General features: G+C 41.2%; 1 protein-coding gene across 6 annotated transcripts in view; it reads left to right on the top strand.

The window, feature by feature from the left end:
* Positions 1-20,579, top strand: part of ccdc117 (coiled-coil domain containing 117) — a 63,630-nt gene that overhangs the window by 24,010 nt on the left and 19,041 nt on the right. For 5 of the 6 annotated variants that reach the window (XM_072247661.1, XM_072247664.1, XM_072247662.1 and 2 more), the window contains one exon: positions 833-4,357. The exons of the other annotated variant lie outside the window; for it this stretch is intronic. The gene's annotated coding sequence lies outside the window, so the exon portion shown is untranslated. Of the gene's footprint in view, positions 1-832; positions 4,358-20,579 lie in introns of those variants that run through there. 6 annotated transcript variants of the gene reach the window in all.

Here is a 20,579-nt window from a genome sequence, read left to right as displayed (position 1 = left end):
ATAATGCAGTGTTACATCAAATAAAAAAAAAAATTACAGGTAAGATGAAATGGAGTTCAGGAACCAGGGCCTCACTGAATGGAGAGGAGGGTAATTTCTGTCTCAGGAATTATGAAGGTCTAAACAAGCTGCTACTTGAGCAGCACCTGTTGGGTGTGGGAAGATATTGTCTATGTTTTGGGTTGAAATCCTGTATCAGGACTAAGTGGAGAGGCGAGATGGCCAGTATAAAGAGGAGAAAGGGAGTGGTGAGGCAGGAGCCCGAAGTATTTGATGGAATGAGGAGCAGTGAATGATGGGCCGGATGAGCTAGGGGAGGGGTGGAGTTGAGAGATGGAGGCAGGTTGGATAATGGATTGCCTGCGTAGATGCTGTGAGAAAGGGAATAGATATCAGTGAAAGTGAAACTAAATCTGCAAGGTATTAATGGAGAGTTCCCTTTGAAATGCTGGGAGTAGAGGGCATGCTATCTGGTGGTGGCATTTAATTCAAGGTGCCAAAAATTATAGCAGATCAGTTGAATGTGGAGGCTGCGGGATGAGGAGGAGAGAAAACATCCTTTTTGCAAAGTGTTTCGTGCACAATTGTAGGAAATGGAACAAATATGGCTGAGAGTCTGTCAGCTGTGGTGGAGGGTGCAAAGCATCACTGGCCCAGCCTACTCGCCATCAAGGATATACATTACACACACACACACATATATATAATATACATACACACACACACACACACACACACACACACACACACACAGGAAGGTGCTGGAAAAGAGTCAGTAGCATCATGAAGGATCCCACCTTGCTCATGGACTGTTTTGCCTTACTTCCATCAGGAAGAAGACCACGTTGCATCCACACCGGAACTACCAGACTTAAAACTTGCCCCCAGCAGTAAGGCTGATTGACAGCTTCTCTTAATGACTCCAATCACTACTTTATTATTTCTTGTCACCCTATGTACGGCCTAGTGTCACTTTATGGATATACAATCGATCTATGTATATAAGCTATCTTCTGTATTTATTGTGTTTTTTGAAATTGTGTTTTGTGTTTTGGATCTGGAGTACCAATTATTTAGGTCTCTTTTACACTTGTGTACAGGAAATGACATTAAACAATCTTGAATGGACAAGGAGAAGAGTAAACTACTTAGAACCACTGGTCTGCAACGGTTCATTGTCATTCAAATAGATGCACTAGAGTTGAAATTGAGGCCTTGTGAGAAGCAGGGTGGGAGGAGATGTATTTAATAGCTGTGGGAGCCTCTGGACAGTAGTGGCTATTAGTTGCTAATGCTATTCTTGAGATGGGGGCAGAGGAGCCAAGAAAATAAAGGATCGCAGATGAATTTGGCACCAAAATGATGACATTTTCATGTTCTCCTACCCTACTTTCTGTAAAGAATCAATTCCATTAAGATGTGCACCTTTTTCCAACTATGTAGTAAATTTGTGTAATATTGTCTCTGCAATGCCCCTTCAAGTAGTCAAAGATTCAAAGCACATTTATTATCAAGGAATGTAGAAACGAGGACGGGTACAAAAAACAGACATCCCACCCCTCCAGGAAGTTCTGGGAGTCTCCCGCATATTGATAGTGGCTCCCTGATGCCTGCAAATTATATACAATATCCTGGAATTCGATTTTTTGAGAGCAAGAGAGAGAGCATGAGAAAGAGCGAGAGCGCGAGCGAGCACCATGGCAGAGTGTTCCAAAAAAAGAAAATATAAAACGTACTTCACCCCAGACTACACTAAAGTGTACCCCGCCTAATAGGGGTCAAAAATAATGACAGTGTTGCTCACTGCACTGTTTGCAACAGTGACTTTTCTATTGCCCATGGTGGGTTAAGACTGTAAAAGACTTATGAGGTGAGTTTAACTGGTGTCATTCGTTTATTAGCATAGCTAACGTTACTTAAACTAGCTGGCTAGCTGCTAAGGAGCTACTCTATTGCAGACATCCCACACCTCTCCTGGAAGTTCCTGGAGTCTCCCGCAAATTGATGGTGCTACCTCCCTGAAATGAGTTTTTGCAGGGTGGGATGTCTGAAAAAATATTTTTAAAAAAGAAAAATAATGTATAAATTATACACCTTGAAATTTGTCTACTTGTAGGCAGTCACAAAGCAAGAGACTCGAATAATTCAACTTCAAAAAAACAAAAGAGAGCAAAAACCACTGCATAGAGAGAAAAAGAGGGGAAAAACAGATCATGCAAACAGTAAAAACAAGCCAACAGCATGCCAAACCAGACCGAGTCCCAGGTCTGCTCCCGGAGCAGCTTGAGTAGACTCATGCCAAGTCTCGGTCCCTAGTTTTTTACACCAGCGGGGCAGAGCAGCCGGGTCAGTTCAGTCTTTTGGCAGCAAAGAAAGGAATGAGCATTCACGAGAGAGTGAGTGAAATCAGCCCAACCATCCCTTCCATAGCCACACTCGAGCTTCCAGTCTACCTGCGCCGACATTTAAATTGTCCTAACACCAAGTAGTGCCGCATTTTGTGACCCGAATCCAGGCGCCCCAATACACCTGGGCTGCCTTGCCCGAAGTCATTCTTTATCTCACCAAATTGGTTCAGTGCTGGGTGCGATCCGTCCTGGCACCCAGATTAGGTGGACGGACATCGAAACTGTTCGCATTGACTCCTCTCCAAAATGCTCACTCCATCTCCAGAAGCGATACTACCAACTCTGTCAAAGAACCAGCAGCCCAAACATGTTGCACCTCGCGATGCTCAGCACGGCTCATTCCCCAAACCAACCTCGCCTTCACCTGCTTCCTCGCTGTCTGCAGCGATAGTTCACCACAATTTGTTTCACGAAAAATGTTAAATGTAGTGTTTTTAGTCGATTATCTTGCCTTATAATTTATAGTAAGCTGTCACACATCTTCGGTAGTGCCGTCTTAAACTGGAACCAAGTACAGACTTTATCCTCTATGTTTGATTAGTGTATTTAATGTTTTCTTTCAAATTTGTCTGTCTCATCTGTTAATGGCATTTCTCATCTGACTAGTTTACTAGCAAATTCTGAAGTAGTAATTAGTGTTACTGCTATTTTACTGTTGCTGCCTGAAATTTTATTCTGTCTATAGTTGGCTAATTTCCCTCCCAGACTTTCTCCTTTCATAATATTTTGCTACTAAATGTTACTGAATAATTGTTCACTCTAATCTACCATATTCTTGCTCATGTATTCCCTTGGTCCATAAGATTACCCTGATTAAAATAGTAACTACTTACGGGTTATGATAGATACAGGATTCCACATTCTGTCCTTTCAGGGAGGAAAAAGTAGTTTCTATAAAAGTATGCCCCATGTCAATGATGTTGATGTGCATCTATTTGTGGCTTGACTAATTACTTCCAGTTTCTAGAATTGAGATTCCAGTTATCTTTTTAAACTGCTGTGTTGGTCCTTGAAGGTGACCCTGTCAACCCCATGATCAAATTGAAATTAATTAACAGAAAAATGTCAGAAGCGGGTCCATCAACTAGAATAAAGAAAGTTGCATGAGGTTTGAAATGGCTGACTTTGGATTTGGTACATTTGTTAACTTTAGCCCACAAATGATCATAAATTGTTTCACGGTGGTCAGAACAGAATTTTATTGCAGATATGTCTGCGATCTCTGAAGTTTATACGTGGCTACTAATATTCAAGGCTGTGTTGTGTAAGCTTTTCTTGGGTTGCAGCAGAAGTACGTGAATAGATGACCTGTACGAGTCATTCATCCTGTCAACATGGCCCTTTTCAAAAAGTTTTAAGAATACATTGCCAAACTATTATCAAAGATGCCATTTCAGTTGACTTTAAATTTACTCTAATGGAGTTACTGGATTGGGTCAAGTGGAATCAGAACTCGAAAATACGAGTCTATATTTGTTTTAAAAAAAAGATATTAGCTGTCCAGAATGTGCATCAGTGGTGACTCTTATTCACAGTGGATATGCCAGTGTAAACTGTGTCGATCAGGCAGTGCCAAGTAAAAGAGTGCACTGTGTTCCACTTACTTCATTCTACATTGTGCATTTTCTGGGATTGAATCTATAATATACCCAATATACTTTCATCTTCACATTTGGTGTTTATTTTGTGTGATTAGCCTCACTGAAATACATTAGAATTTGTACTCTTGAGGGGCAAGGCTCTGCAAAAGTCTTAGGCACCCTAGATTTTTACTATAAATTTTGTTTTAGATGTTTATTTTTTGCCTTTTGCATTTGTGTGTCAGTAGAAAAGATCAAATTTTAGATTTCATTAAGTGCATACAACATAGAAGAGAATTAGGCTATTTGGCCAATCGAGTCTGCTGTGCCATTTCATCATGACTAATCCACTTTTTTGCCCAATTTGCTCAATCCTTCTGCGGTCTCCCTGCTTCCCCAACATTAACTGCCCTTCCACCAATTTTCGTATTGTCTGCAAACTTGGCCACAAAGCTATCAATTCTGTCAATCGTATTACTGATGTACAACGTAAAGAGAAGCGGTTCATGTGGAACACCACTAGTCACCGGCAGCCAATCAGAAAATTCTCCCTTTATTCCGACTCTTTGCCTCCTGCCTATCAGCCAATGCTCTGTCCATGCTTGTAAATTTTCTGTAATACCATGGCCTCTTGTTAAGCAGCCTCATGTGGCACCTTGTCAAAGGCCTTCTGAAAATCCAAGTACACAACATCCACCAATTCTCCTTTGTCTATCCTGCTTGTTATTTCTTCAAAGAATTCCAACTGATCTGTCAGGTAAGATTTTCCCTTAAGGAAACCATATTGAGTTTGGCCTATTTTATCAGGTGCTTCCAAGTACCCTGAAACCTTATCCTTAACAATTGACTCCAACATCCTCCCAACCAGGCTAACTGGCCTATACTTTCCTTTCTTCTGCTGCCCTTCCTTCTTGAAGAGTGGAATGACATTTGCAATTCTTCCAGAAATTCCAGAATCTTTGGAACCATTCCAGAATCTTTTGATTCTTATCAGATCATTACTAATGCCTGCATGTTACCTCTTCAGTTACCTCTTTCAGAACCCTGAGGTGTAGTCCATCTGGTACAGCTGACTTATCTACCATAAGGCTTTTCAGCTTTACAAGCACCATCTCCTTGGTAATAGCAGCTGCATTCATTTCTCCCCATGAACTTTTGGCATACTGCTCGTGTCTTCCTCAGTGAAGACTGATGCAAAATGCTTATTCAGTTTGTCCCCCATTACTAACTCTTCAGCATCATTTTCTAACAGTCTGATATCTACTCTCGCTTCTCTTTTACTTTTTATATATCTGACAAAAAAACAGTTGGTATCCTCTTTGATATTGTTGGCTTGCTTACCTTTATATTTCATTTTTTTACCCCTTTATGGATTTTTTTTCAGTTGTGGTCTGTACATTTTTAAATGTTTCTCAATTCTCTAGCTTCCTACTAAATTTTGCTCTATTATATGCTCTCTCTTTGACTTTTATGTTGGCGCTGACTGTTCCAAACATTCATTTTCCAAAAAAAGTTAGTTTTTTTGTATTTCATTAAAGAAAGTAACATATTAAGTAGCAGACCACTTTTCAAATAAAAACTCGATTACTTTGTATTTATATGTAGCCCAGTGCATGATGAAACAAATATAACAATCATGTTAATGATCAATGACATAGGGACTAGTGCTCTGCAGGGGTCAGTGTTGGGAATGCTGCTTTTTATGCTATGTTTGAATGCTTTAGATGATGGAATAGATGGCTTTGTTACCGATTTTGTAGATGATACAAAGATTGGTGAAGGGGCAGGTAGTGTTGAGGAAACAGGTAGACTGTGAAGGACTTAGACAGATTAGGAGAATGAGCAAGAGAATGGGAAATTAAATATAATGTTGGAAAATACATGGCCATGCACTTTGGTAGTAGAAATAAATGTGCAGACTATTTTCTAAATGGGGAGAAAATCCAAAAACTTGAGATGCAAGGGGACTTGGGAGTCCTTGTGCAGAACACCCAGGTTAACTTTCAGGTTGAGTCAGTGGTGGGGAAGGCAAATGCAATGTTAGCATTCATTTCAAGAGGTCTAGAATACAAGAGCAGGGATGTGATGCTGAGGCTTTATGAGGCACTGCTGAGGCCTCACCTTGAGTATTGTGAACAGTTTTGGGCTTCTCATCTAAGAAAAGATGTGCTAGATTTGGAGAGGGTTCACAAGAATGATTCTGAGAATGAAAGGGTTATCATACAAAGAACATTTGTGGCTCTGGCCCTGTACTTGCTGGAATTTAGAAAGATGAGGGGGAATTTCTTTGAAACCTTTCAAATGTTGAAAGGCCTAGACAGAGTTGATGTGGAAAGGATGTTTCCCATGGTGGGGGAGTCTAAGACAAAAGGGCACAGCCTCGGAATAGTGGGGCATCCATTTAAAACAGATGCAGAGAAATTTCTTTAGCCAGAGGGTTGTGAATTTGTGGAATTTGTTACCACAGGCAGCTGTGGAGGCTAGCTCATTGGGTGTATTTAAGGCAGAGAGTGATAGGTTCTTGATTGGACACGGCATCGAAGGTTACAGGGAGAAGGCCAGGGGAGGGGCTGAGGAGGGGAGAAAAGGATCACCCATGATTGAATGGCAGAGTAGACTCGTTGGACCAAATGGCCTATTTATGCTTCTGTGTCTTATAGTCTTATAATAAGTTGAATGAACTGAACTGATTAACTGAAACAGAAATGTGTAGAAGGAATCATACTGGGCAAAGGACAACCAAACTAAAAGGTGAAAGTGTTGCAGATGTGACAGTTTACCATTCAAATCATCAATTCTTACACCATGGTAGAGCGAGCATCGCAAGAAGATACGAGGAGGTCATCTTGCATCAGCAAGGTCTCTCCCAAGCAGAATATTCGCGACAGTCGGGAGTTTCAATATGTGCTGTCCAAGCATTTCTGAAGAAGCACAAAGAAACAGGCAAGGTTGAGGACCAGAAAGGCAGTGGTTGGCCATAAAAACTTGAGTGCAGCAGATGAGAGATGCATCAAATTGAACTGGAAATTGGAAGAAATCCAGCACTGCTATCAACTCTGAACTCACAGAAACCACTGGAACTCAAGTACACCGCTCTACAGTCCAGATAAGTCTTGTCAGAAGTGGCCTTCATAGAAGAGTTGCTGGCAAAAAACATTCCTCAAAAGTAGAAACAAAGCCACGAGACTCAACTATGCACAAAAACACAAGGAATGGGGTACTGAACAATGGCTCTGGACGGAGGGGTCAAGATTTGAAAATTTTAGCTCACACAAGAGGTAGTTTGTCTGTAGAAAAGCTGGACAGTGTTATATGGATGAGTGTCTGCAGCCAACAGTGAAGCACAGAGGAAGTTCTCTGCAGTTTTGGGGCTGCATTTCTGCAAATGAAGTTGGTGATCTGGTCAGAATTAACGGGATCCTCAACACTAAGAAATACAAGCAGGTTCTTATTCATACGCAGTACCATCAGGGAGGCATCTGATCAGTCCCAACTTCATTCTGCAGCAGACCCCAAATACACGTCCAAGGTCATCAAAAACTATCTTCAGTGAAAAGAAGAACAAAGAGTTCTGCAGCAGAGTGTATGGCCTCCAAAGTGTCCTGATCTCAACATCATCGAAGCTGTCTGGGATTACCTGGGGGAAAGCAATTGAGGCCGCCAACATCTGCAGAAGAACCGTGGTAAGTTCTCCAAGATGTTTCGAACTACCTAACAGCCGTACCAGGTGAATTGATGCAGCTTTAAAGGCAAAGGATGGTCATACAAAATAGTCATTTGATGTAGTATTTTACTGTTTATTGTTCTTTATAGTAATTTTTTGATATTTAGAAACTTCTCATTTAATTTTTTAAGCTGCTTCGCTTTACAGAATTTTTTTTTGGCATGTGCCTGCATGCGAGTCTGTGCGTGCGTGCATGTGCATCTGCGTGTCCATGCATCCGTGATGATGTCTTTTTCATGGCTTTTTACAAGGCGCGGAGCAAGAGAGAGACTGTGTGGCGCGCCACTCCTCACACAGACATTTTATCGCAGTATTTTCCCTTTATTTTACGAGGTCAAGTCGCAATCTTGACACTCAACCCGGCACGGATGGAAAGCGTACTCGGGGGTGGACCCGACTAGTTTCGAACCCAGAAACCTCCGCTTCCGGGTCTGGCGCGGATGTCGTTGTGCCACCAGCCAGCCCTACAGAATATTTTTTACACGTGCCCAAGACTTTTACACTATACTTTTAATTGGTCTAGCCTCTGAGGTTGTGACATTATGAATGCATAGGATGCTGTCTTTAAATGTAACATTGGAATTCTTGCACCAACCTTAAAAATATAAATGTAGAGTTTAATCTATCCCAATAATTGATGTTTGATATAAACACTTTTGAATGCCAAATTTTTGAACATAATTCATTTTTAATATTTATGTATATTTTAGAAAAATCTACAGAAATTACCATTTTGCCTGTTGTTTAGAATAATGTACAGGTGCAATCAGGTGCTTACAGTGCAATCTCAAGTATATAAAATTCTTATTAATCAAAGGATACTTGAGAGTCATCACCTGAAACTAACTGCATAATAGCTTTTGCTTTATCAGAAGCTGCAGTCAAATGCAACAACTTGAATTTCTATAGCCTATTCTTGGTTCAATTCCCCGGTAAGTATGGAACAACAATGAGATCTGCCAGTGGAGTTTTACAGCTTTAGTTAATCCGGTGCAAGGCTTTTAGTTGTGTCATTTTGTAAAGAATTAAGGAGCTCAACATTAAATAAGAGCTTTAAAAATATATTCAAATAATTTATGCTGTATGGTACTCAATCTGGCTTTCCTCATAGAATTGTTGTTTTGCTTCTGGCCTTCTCCATGTTAGCCCGATGGACTCCAGTCTGAGCTCAATATGTTAGAATAATGGATGGCTCGGATTACATGTTATCTCACTCTGGAAAATGGAGGAAGCTGAGTGAAATGATTTTCTCTGGAAACAGTCTTCTGTTCTGGTTAGTTCTTATGCAGATCCTGGAGAGAAGGAAGAAAAGATACTACTGAACCTGCCAAACCTTTCCTTCAGACTTCATGACTTTAACTCTTTTTTTTTTGAGGAAAGTGAAGTCATCAGCCCTCAGTTATTTTGGGGTGGTTGGGCAATATTTACAAAGTAAAAGGTTCTTTTAATTGTGTTTGCATGGACAACATGGGAGTCTGTGGTGGCCAGTGCTATCATGTTTGCTGTTGTGTGCTGGGGCAGCAGGCTGAGGGTAGCAGACACCAACAGAATCAACAAACTCATTCATAAGGCCAGTGATGTTGTAGGATGGAACTGGACTCTCTCATGGTGGTGTCTGAAAAGAGGATGCTGTCTAAGTTGCATGCCATCTTGGTCAATGTCTCCCATCCACTATATAATGGACTGGTTGGGCACAGGAGTACATTCAGCCAGAGACTCCTTCCTCCGAGATGCAGCACAGAGTGTCATAGGAAGTCATTCCTGCCTGTGCCATCAAACTTTACAACTCCTCCCTTGGAGGGTCAGACACCCTGAGCCAATAGGCTGGTCCTGGACTTATTTCATAATTTACTGGCATAACTTACATATTACTATTTAACTATTTGTGGTTCTATTAGTATTTATTATTTATGGTGCAACTGTAACAAAAACCAATTTCCCCCGGGATCAATAAAGTATGACTATAACCAAACATACAGTGGCATGCAAAAGTTTGGGCACCCCGGTCAAAATTTCTGTTACTGTGAATAGCTAAGCGAGTAAACGATGAACTGATTTCCGAAAGGCATAAAGTGAAAGATGATACATTTCTTTAATATTTTAAGAAAACTTTTTTTATTTCCATCTTTTACAGTTTCAAAATGACAAAAAAGGAAAAGGGCCCAAAGCAAAAGTTTGGGCACCCTGCGTGGCAGTACTTAGTAACACCCTCTCTGGCAAGTATCACAGCTTGTAAATGCTTTTTGTAGCCAGCTAAGAGTCTTTCAATTCTTGTTTGGGGGATTTTCACCCATTCTTCCTTGCAAAAGGCTTCTAGTTCTGTGAGATTCTTGGGCTGTCTTGCATGCACTGCTCTTTTGAGGTCTATCCACAGATTCTCAATGATTAAGTCAGGGGACTGCGAGGGCCATGGCAAAACCTTCAGCTTGCACCTCTTGAGGTAGTCCATTGTGGATTTTGAAGTGTGTTTAGGTTCATTATCCTGTTGTAGAAGCCATCCTCTTTTCATCTTTGGCTTTTTTTTACAGACAGTGTGATGTTTGCTTCCAGAATTTGCTGGTATTTAATTGAATTCATTCTTCCCTCTACCTGTAAATGTTCCCCGTGCCACTGGCTGCAACACCAAGCCCAAAGCATGATTGATCCACCCCCATGCTTAACAGTTGGAGAGGGGTTCTTTTCATGAAATTCTGCACCCTTTTTTTTCCCGAACATACCTTTGCTCATTGTGGCCAAAAAGTTCTATTCAAAAGGTTCCAAGGAACACCTAAACAAGCCTGTTGCATTTTGGAAACAAGTCCTGTGGACTGATGAAGTTAAATTAGAACTTTTTGGCCGCAATGAGCAAAGGTATGTTTGGAGAAAAAAGGGTGCAGAATTCCATAAAAAGAACACTTTTCCAACTGTTAAGCACGGGGGTGGATCAATCATGCCTTGGGCTTGTGTTGCAGCCAGTGGCACGGGGAACATTTACAGGTAGAGGGAAGAATGAATTCAATTAAATACCAGCAAATTCTGGAAGCAAACATCACACTGTCTGTAAAAAAGCCGAAGATGAAAAGAGGATGGCTTCTGCAACAGGATAACGATCCTAAACTCACCTCAAAATCCACAATGGACTACCTCAAGAGGCTGAAGGTTTTGCCATGGCCCTCACAGTCCCCTGACCTAAACATCATCGAGAATCTGTGGATAGACCTCAAAAGAGCAGTGCATGCAAGACAGCCCAAGAATCTTACAGAACTAGAAGCCTTTTGCAAGGAAGAATGGGCGAAAATTCCCCAAACAAGAATTGAAAGACTCTTACCTAGTTACAAAAAGCGGTTACAAGCTGTGATACTTGCCAAAGGGGGTGTTACTAAGTACTGCCATGCAGGGTGCCCAAACTTTTGCTTCGGGCCCTTTTCCTTTTTTGTTATTTCGAAACTGTAAAAGATGGAAATAAAAAAGTTTTCTTGCTTAAAATATTAAAGAAATGTGTCATCTTTAACCTTATGCCTTTTGGAAATCAGTTCATCTTTTACTCGCTTAGCTATTTACAGTAACAGAAATTTTGACCAGGGGTGCCCAAACTTTTGCATGCCACTGTATGTAAAGCAGATTTACACACCCACCCCCACCCTGCCATTCTTCTCAATACAATGCAGTACTGATCCCTTGTTGGCCTTTCACCATGTTCTACCAGTAGTTACAGTGCTTGGAATGAAATATCAGCCATTGGTGTGGCTGAGGGGTAAGTGAGCAAGCTGACAAATCTTTCTTGGTACTAAACTATTCCAGGGTGTCACCCACTATAGTTCATAAAGGATATACAAATGTCATTTTTGGTTTGCTTTCCCCATGATTCATGGTGGTCTTTCTGATGTCACTTGGTTCTGGAAAAGAGAGTGATTCAAATGCTTTTGATAATATAACTAATGGACAGACTATGAAATGACTGCCAGTTTTCATCATTGCCAGGAAATCAAATGAACAGTTCAAAATTGTGAATTCATCTTTCCTTCACCCCTTATAAGCAAGATTTCCATGAATATTGCTATCTGAGACATTAGTTAAGATGATTAAAAAGGAATTTATAGTCTGGGGAACAGATGTGAATCCAAGTCATTTGTTGTCCAAGAGCAAAACATAAGAGAGAAAGGCATCTTTTCAAAAAAAAAAAGATTAAGCAGGGCTAATGAGGAATTAACCTTAAGATTGCTGCAACTGCCATGTGTTAAAGGGCAAGAAATAATATGGAGGAATGTGTGGTTGGAAAGTGTATTGGAAGGAAGTCCTGGGGTATCAGAACTAGACTGGAGTCCCATCTCCACTGAGGTAAAATGTTCTCTTGGAGGGCGGGGTTGTGGGCTTAAGGTGTGACTTAATGGGGTAGGAGAATAGGCTCTAGGATGTAGGAATGAAAAACAGGAAAAAAATGTGTACAAACAATTGGAAGAGATAAATAGAATTTAAACAATGTAAGGTTTTTGTAGAAGCCATATAGCTATTTTCTGTCTATCTATAATGTATTTTGAGTTGCGCATATATTATGGGTAGTTGGGACATGGTAGAAGCAAATGAGTATAGTCACATATTCCCTCTTTCTCAGTTATTTCAGTTTAGTTGAGAGTTGGACCCAGGGAGTGAACCATGGGTGATTTTTTTTTTGTTGACTACTTATATATGTTACTTTCTCTAGTACACTATTAGAACACTAAAATACACTAATTATGTTTAGTTGTGCTAAATAGTAACATAGAAAACCTACAGCGCAATACAGGCCCTTCGGCCCACAAAGCTGTGCTGAACATGTCCTTACCGTAGAATTTACGTAGGCTTAACCATAGCCCTCTATTTTTCTAAGCTCCATGTACCTATCCAGGAGTCTCCTTTCCACCTCCGACACCGGCACTGGCAGCCCATTCCATGCACTCACCACTCTCTGCTTAAAAAACTTACCCCTGACATCTCCTCTGTACCTACTTCGAAGCACCTTAAAACTATGCCGTCTCATGCTAGCCATTTCAGCCCTGGGGAAAAAGCCTTTCACTATCCACATGATCAATGTCTGTCATCATCTTGTACACTTCTATCAGGTCACCTGTCATCCTCCGTCACTCCACGGAGAAAAGGCCGAGTTCACTCAACCTATTCTCATAAGGCATGATCCCCAATCCAGGCAACATCCTTGTAAATCTCCTCTGCAACCTTTCTATGGTTTCCACGTCCTTCCTGCAGTGAGGCGACCAGAATTGAGCACTGTACTCCAAGTGGGATCTGACCAGGTTCCTATATAGCTGCAACCTTACCTCTCGCCTCTTAAACTCAATTCCACGATTGATGAAGGCCAATGTACCGTATGCTTCTTAACCACAGAGTCAACTTGCACAGCAGCTTAGAGTGTCCTGTGGACTCGGACCCCAAGATCCCACTGATCCTCCACACTGTCAAGAGTCTTATCATTAATGCTATATTCTGCCATCATATTTGACCTACTGAAATGAACCACCTCACACTTATCTGGGTTGAACTCCATCTGCCACTTCTCAGCCCAGTCTTGCATCCTATCAATGTCCCACTGTAACCTCTGACAGCCCTCCACACTATCCACAACACCCCCAATTTTGTGTCATCAGCAAATTTACTAACCTGTCCCTCCACTTCCTCATCCAGGTCATTTATAAAAATCACTAAGAGTAGGGGTCCTGGAACAGATCCCTGAGGCACACCACTGGTCACCGACCTCTATGCAGAATATGACCCGTCTACAACCACTCGTTGCTTTCTGTGGGCAAGCCAGTTCTGGATCCACAAAGCAATGTCCCCTAGGATCTCATGCCTCCTTACTTAATAAGCCTTGCATGGGGACCTTAACAAATGCCTTGTTGAAATCGATATAAACTACATCTACGGCACTACCTCCATCAACGTGTTTAGTCACATCCTCAAAAAATTCAATTAGGCTCATAAGGCTCGACCTGCCTTTGACAAAGCCATGCTGACTATTCCTAATCATATTATGCCTCTCCAAATGTTTGCCTTGGACCTGTTGGCAGAATTGAAATCATAACCCCAACAACTTGCAGCAGGTAAATGACCTTTTGTTGATTCATGCTGTGTGTTTGTGGTTTGAATACAGTTTTGAATGGTAATGCCACCTGTCCATTGGGGACCACTGGGGACATGTGTTTGCCAAAGGGTTTGATGCTTTGCTTTATTAAAGTGCTGAAGTATTCCAGTTGCCGATGTTTGAATTGAAGGCTGTTCGGTCTGGTTTAAATGCTGTGGATGTATAGGCAGTTTATTCACTGGTATTTCAGGCAAAGAAAGAGTTAATTAAGGATGGCGCAATAGGGAAAAAGTAACATGAATGAATCAAGGCATGGAACTGACCCACACTTTGGGACTGGAAAAAGAGAAATTAAACTTGCTTTGAAAGTGTTAGTGGCTAGAAGTTTTCAAAGGAATACAAGACAAATGTGAACAGAATTAAAGGTTTGATACCATCAGTTAAGGGTCTTATGGGCAACAAGATTGCACTTTTAAGGCATTTTCCTTATCTTAAGAACTTGACTAGTCTCTGTGAAGTTGTTGCTAAGCAACATCACATGCTGTTGTCATTACTTCCCAAGGTCAAGCAAGACATACAGAACCAGTATTTTTTGTACTGTGTAATAAATAGTGCACTAATAGAGGATATGAAACAATGGTTGACCCAAACATGTCCCATTGAAGGTCATGTTGCTACAACAAGTGAAAATGCTTCTCAAATTCCAAGGCTTTTTTTTTGACTACCATATAGCAGAGGACCTACAGGATGACATCAAACTAAGCAACAGTGTGTCAAATGTCAGTGCTCTAATCTGCACTAATTGCATGACGAGTTATTGAAGGACAAGTTCGGGTAGAGGAAGAGCTTTGGAAAAGGAAGGAGCAGCTTAAGTTGCAGGAAAAAAAATTGCCGCACAGTTAATGTGCTGGTGGCTTTAAATGAGGTGAGTGCTAAAAGTGCTCCAGCAGGACAGTCGTATATTGAGTTTCTATATGAGTTCCTATATTGATGAGGCACAGAGGAAAACCAACACAGTCAATGTCAATGTTGATTCATTAGTTCGAGTGTCTGTGAAACATAATCAAGACCCCCAAGAGGTGGTTCAGCTTAAAGGGTTCATGGGGACATTCACTTACAGCATGGAAGCATCCTTGCTTCAGATGATAGATGTCAGAATAGTGTTATTAATATTATGAAGCAGCAAAATGAAATAACAACCTTATTGGCATAACAATGCATTTCATCTTTGCCTAAAAGAGAGATTCAGCTCTTTGATGATGATCCATTGCAGTATCATGCATTCGTGAGGGCTTTTGAGAATAGTGATGAAAGAAAGACTGGCTGCCTCTATTTCCTTAAACAGTACACCTAGAGACTTATCAGAAGTTGCCAGCATATTAACCCTAAGAGAGGATACTAAAGACAAAGGCTTTATTACAGGAACATTCTGGTAATGAACATAAAATTGCGTATTCCCACAGGCTCCTTTCTTGGGTACCTATCAAATCTGAAGATGTAAAAGCTCTTCAAAATTACAGTCTTTTTCTTAGAGGCTGTTGCAATGCCATGGAAGAAGTACAGTAGATGCGTGATTGTTGATTGTTATAAAGAAATTGCCTTGTATGCTTAGGGATAAATGGAGAACAGTGGTCTGAACTACAAGAAAGGCATAACCGATAGTTTCGCTGACATTGTTGATTTTATTGAAAGGCAAGTAAAGATTGCTACACACCCAGTGTTTGGGTGTATACAGGATGCCACATTACCTGCAATAAGCAAAGGTGTAAACAAAACTAAGTCACAACTTCATTCTGAGGCTAAACGAATCAGCAATGGCCCTGGTACCATGTAAGTCTAAAACTGAACCTGGAACTAAAGGGTTTGTTTGTTCGTTCTGCGAGGGTGAGCATATATTGGATTCATACCCTTAACTGGAAAAAAGGGCTCATAGTGAGAAGATTGCCTTCCTAAAATGAAAATGGTGTCTGCTTTAGCTATTTATGTACAGGACACATCAGCAAGGATTGCAAGAAGCATCTTTTATGCAAAGTATGCAGTGACAAGCATCCTAGCATACCTCATATTCACTCTTAACATAAAGGGTGCTGAATCAAAACAGGTTGTGAAAGAATTAGACAGAGCAGTGAGTAGCGCCATGGTATCTAATAGCCTTACAAAGGCTGGTGATCATGATTGTAAACTTCCCATAATCAGAATCAGGTTTGAATATCACTGGCATGTGTTGTGAAATTTGTTGACATGCGGTAGCAGTACATTGCAATTCACAGTTTTTGTTATTATGTATTGCAGTAAGTGTGTGTATATGTATATGTGTGTATATGTATATGTGTGTGTGTGTATATGTGTGTGTGTGTGTGTATATGTATGTGTGTGTGTGTGTGTATATGTGTGTGTGTGTATATATATATATGTGTGTGTGTATATGTATATGTGTGTGTGTGTGTATATGTATGTGTGTGTGTGTATATGTGTGTGTGTGTGTGTGTGTGTATATGTGTGTGTGTGTGTGTGTATATATATATATATCTCACACACACACACACACACACACACACACACACACACACAAAGTTTGGGCACCTGTGGTCAAAATTTCTGTTACCATGGATAGCTAAGTGAGTAAAAGATGACCTGATTTCCAAAAGGCATAAAGTTAAAGATGACACATTTCTTTAATATTTTAAGCAAGAAAACTTTCTTATTTCTATCTTTTACAGTTTCAAAATAACAAAAAAGGAAAAGGGCTTGAAGCAAAGTTTGGGCACCCTGCATGGCAGTATTTAGTAACACCCCCTTTGGCAATTATCGCAGCTTGTAAATGCTTTTTGTAGCCAGCTAGGAGTCTTTCAATTCTTGTTTGGGGGATTTTCGCCCATTCTTCCTTGTAAAAAGCTTCTAGTTTTGTGAGTTTTCATGCACTGCTCTTTTGAGGTCTATCCACAGATTCTCAATGATGTTTAGGTCAGGGGACTGTGAGGGCCATGGCAAAACCTTCAGCTTGCACCTCTTGAGGTAGTCCATTGTGGATTTTGAGGTGTGTTTATGTTCATTATCCTGTTGTAGAAGCCATCCTCTTTTCATCTTCGGCTTTTTTACAGACAGTGTGATGTTTGCTTCCAGAATTTGCTGGTATTTAATTGAATTCATTATTCCCTCTACCAGTAAATGTTCCCCGTGCCACTGGCTGCAACACAAGCCCAAAGCATGATCGATCCACCCCCGTGCTTAACAGTTGGAGAGGTGTTCTTTTCATGAAATTCTGCACCCTTTTTTCTCCAAACATAACTTTGCTCATTACGGCCAAAAAGTTGTATTCAAAAGGTTCAAAGGAACATCTAAACAAGCCTGATGCATTTTGGAAACAAGTCCTGTGGACTGATGAAGTTAAAATAGAACTTTTTGGCCGCAATGAGCAAAGGTATGTTTGGAGAAAAAAGGGTGCAGAATTTCATGAAAAGAAGCCCTCTCCGAAACTGTTAAGCACGGGGATGGATCGATCATGCTTTGGGCTTGTGTTGCAGCCAGTGGCATGGGGAACATTTACTAGTAGAGGGAATAATGAATTCAATTAAATACCAGCAAATTCTGGAAGCAAACATCACACTGTCTGTAAGAAAAAAAAGCAGAAGATGAAAAGAGGATGGCTTCTACAACAGGATAATGAACCTAAACACAGCTCAAAATCCACAATGGACTACCTCAAGAGGCACAAGCTGAAGGTTTTGCCATGGCCCTCACAGTCCCCTGACCTAAACATCATCGAGAATCTGCATAGACCTCAAAAGAGCAGTGCATGCAAGAGGACCCAAGAATCTCACAGAACTAGAAGCCTTTTACAAGGAAGAATGGGCAAAAATCCCCCAAACAAGAATTGAAAGACTCCTAGCTGGCTACAAAAAGCATTTATAAGCTGTGATACTTGCCAAAGGGGATGTTACTAAGTACTGCCATGCAGGGTGCCCAAACTTTTGCTTCAGGCTGTTTTCTTTTTTTGTTATTTTGAAACTGTAAAAGATGGAAATAAAGTTTTCTTGCTTAAAATATTAGAGAAATGTGTCATCTTTAACTTTATGCCTTTTGGAAATCAGTTCACCTTTTACTCACTTAGCTATTCACAGTAACAGAAATCTTGATCAGGGTGCCCAAACGCTGTGCGTACGTGTGTGTGTGTGTGTGTGTGTGTGTAAAATATTTAAATTAAATAAGTAGTGCAAAAAAAGTAGAGGTAGGGTTGATGGTAAAAATGAGAAGAGGGAATGCCTTGGGTGATGAGGGTCCTTAATGATGGATGCTGCTTTTTTAAGGCATTGCTCCTTGAAAATGTCCTGGATGCTGGGGAGGCTAGTATCCATGATGGAGCTGAATGAGTTCACAACTTCCTGCGGCTTATTTCAATCCTGTGGAGTACACCCCGCCCCCCCCACTGCCTCCAATAGCAGCCAGTTAGAATGCTCTCCATGATACATCTGTAGTAATTTGCCAGTGTGTTTGGTGACATAGCAAATCTCCTCAAACTCCTCATGAACTATAGCCGCTGTCTTGCCTTCTTTGTAGCTGCATCAATATGTTGGGCCCAGGATAGATCCCCAGAGATGTCGACACCCAGGAACTTGAAATTGCTCATTCTTTTGACTTCTGATCCCTCTGAGGATTGGTTCCCTCATCTTACCCTTTCTGAAGTCTACAATCCATTCTTTGGTCTTGCTGACATTGAGTGCAAGGTTGTTGCTAAGACACCACTTAACTAGACGATTTATCTTGCTCCTGTACATCCTTTATCACATCCTGAATTTTGCCCACAATAGTTGTGACAGCAAATTTATAGATGGCATTTGAGCTGTGCATCGCCATACAGTCATGGGTGTAGACAGAGCAGTGCAGTGGGCTTGAGGTGCACATTGTTGAGGTGCACCAGTGTTGATTATCACCAAGGTAGAGATGTTACCTTCAGTCTGCACATACTGTGGTCTTCCAGTAAGGAAATTGAGGACCCAGTTGCAGAGGGAGGTACAAAGGCCCAGGCTTTGGAGCTTTATGATCAGACCTGTGGGAATGATTGTGTTAAACGTTGAGCTGTAGTCAATAAACAGTAGCCTGACATAAGGGTTAGTATTGACCAAGTGATCCAAGGCCATATGAAGAGGCAATGAGATTGCATCCGCTGCAGACCTATTGTGGTGATAGACATTGCACTGGGTCACGGTCCTTGCTGAGACAGGAGTTGACTTATAGTCATAACCAATCTCTTATCATCATAGAGGTGAGTACTACTAGATGACAGTCATTAAGGCAGCTCACCCTGCTCTTCTTGGGCATTAGTATGATTGTTGCCCTTTTGAAGCAGGTGGGAACTTTCAGCTGGAGCAATGAGAGATTGAAAATGTCTTTGAACACACCCACCAGTTGGTTGGCACAGGTTTCAGAGCCCTACCAGATACCCCATCAGGACCTGTCACCTTGCAAGGGTTCACCCTCTTGAAGGACAATCTGATGTCAGCCTCCGAGACAGAGATCACAGGGTCACCGGGTGCTGCAGGAATCTCATAGCTGTAGTTTTATTCTCCTTTTCAAAGCATGCATTCCAGTAAAAATGAAATCTAAGAAGGGTAACAAGATAGTAGTTACTTATGTTTTCCTAGATCAAGGAAGTACAACAGTGTTCTGCACAGGGGGCCTCATGATCAAGCTCTACCTCACAGGAGAAAGGACACACCTTCTCGTGCATCATGGGTCAAGAGAAAATCTTGAATAGCCACATTGTTTCAGGATTTGAAGGGGCTGACTTGATGGTGAAAGCTATTGTAAACTACCTAATATCTATATGCAGAAAAATATGCCTATCCACAAGTGGAACATTCCACGACAGTGGGCTCTCCAGGGATAGTCTCACCTGAAAGGTGTCCATTCGCCAGAGACAGATTCGGAAATTGAGCTGCTGATAGTGACAAACGTGCCTAAAGCATTGGAGCTGTTGCAAGTGATTGGCAGTGTTAATGATGGATCCTATGCAATTAGAACAATGTTGGGTTGGATTGTGAATGGACCACTGAAAGACCATGGTGATGGAAGAGACTGTACACAGGCAGAGCTGCCAGTTAACAAGGATCTCAGTTTTGAACTTGGATGAGCTTTGGCAGCAGCAGTTTATTAAGGCAGACTTCAGTGAATACAGTCAGGATGAACAACCTGATTTGTCAAGAGAAGATCTCAAATTCATGGAGCTGGTTGCAAATTCTGCAAAACTAGTCAATGGCTACTACTAGATTGGCTTACCTTGAGAAAGGAGGAGGTTAATATGCCAAATAATAGGAAGATTGCTGAACAGTGTGCTCTAAATCTAAGGAAGAAGTTTAAGAAGGCTTTGTCATTTCTCACTGACTACACAGTTTTCATGAAGGAAGTCATCTCCAAAAATTATGCCGAAAGAGTGCCAGCAGAAGATCTGAAACGCAGTGATGGGGGAAATCTAGTATATTCCGCATCATGCTGTTTACCACCCCAGAAAAGGGAAACTTTGTGTTGTGTTTGACAGTGAAGCAACTTTTCAGGGAATGTCACTTAATGCTCAACTTTTACAGGAACCAGATCTCACTAGCTCACTGACTGGAGTCATAACCAGCTTCAGTAAAGAACCAGTGGTGATCATAGCAGATATTGTATCAATGTTTTATCAGATTGAAGTATCATCGGAAGTTGCAGTTCTGCTGAGGTTTCTGTGGTGGCCTGATGGTACCCTCAGCCAAGGTAAGGTGGACCTTAGAATGGTGGTACATCTCCTTGGAGCAACTTCATAATCGGCTATGCCAACTTCG

The sequence above is a fragment of the Mobula birostris genome, chromosome 31 (assembly GCF_030028105.1).
Source record: "Mobula birostris isolate sMobBir1 chromosome 31, sMobBir1.hap1, whole genome shotgun sequence".
In the NCBI taxonomy this organism is placed as follows: domain Eukaryota; kingdom Metazoa; phylum Chordata; class Chondrichthyes; order Myliobatiformes; family Myliobatidae; genus Mobula; species Mobula birostris.
Note: the sequence above shows the minus strand (reverse complement) of the source record. Positions and strands in the feature narration are given on the sequence as shown.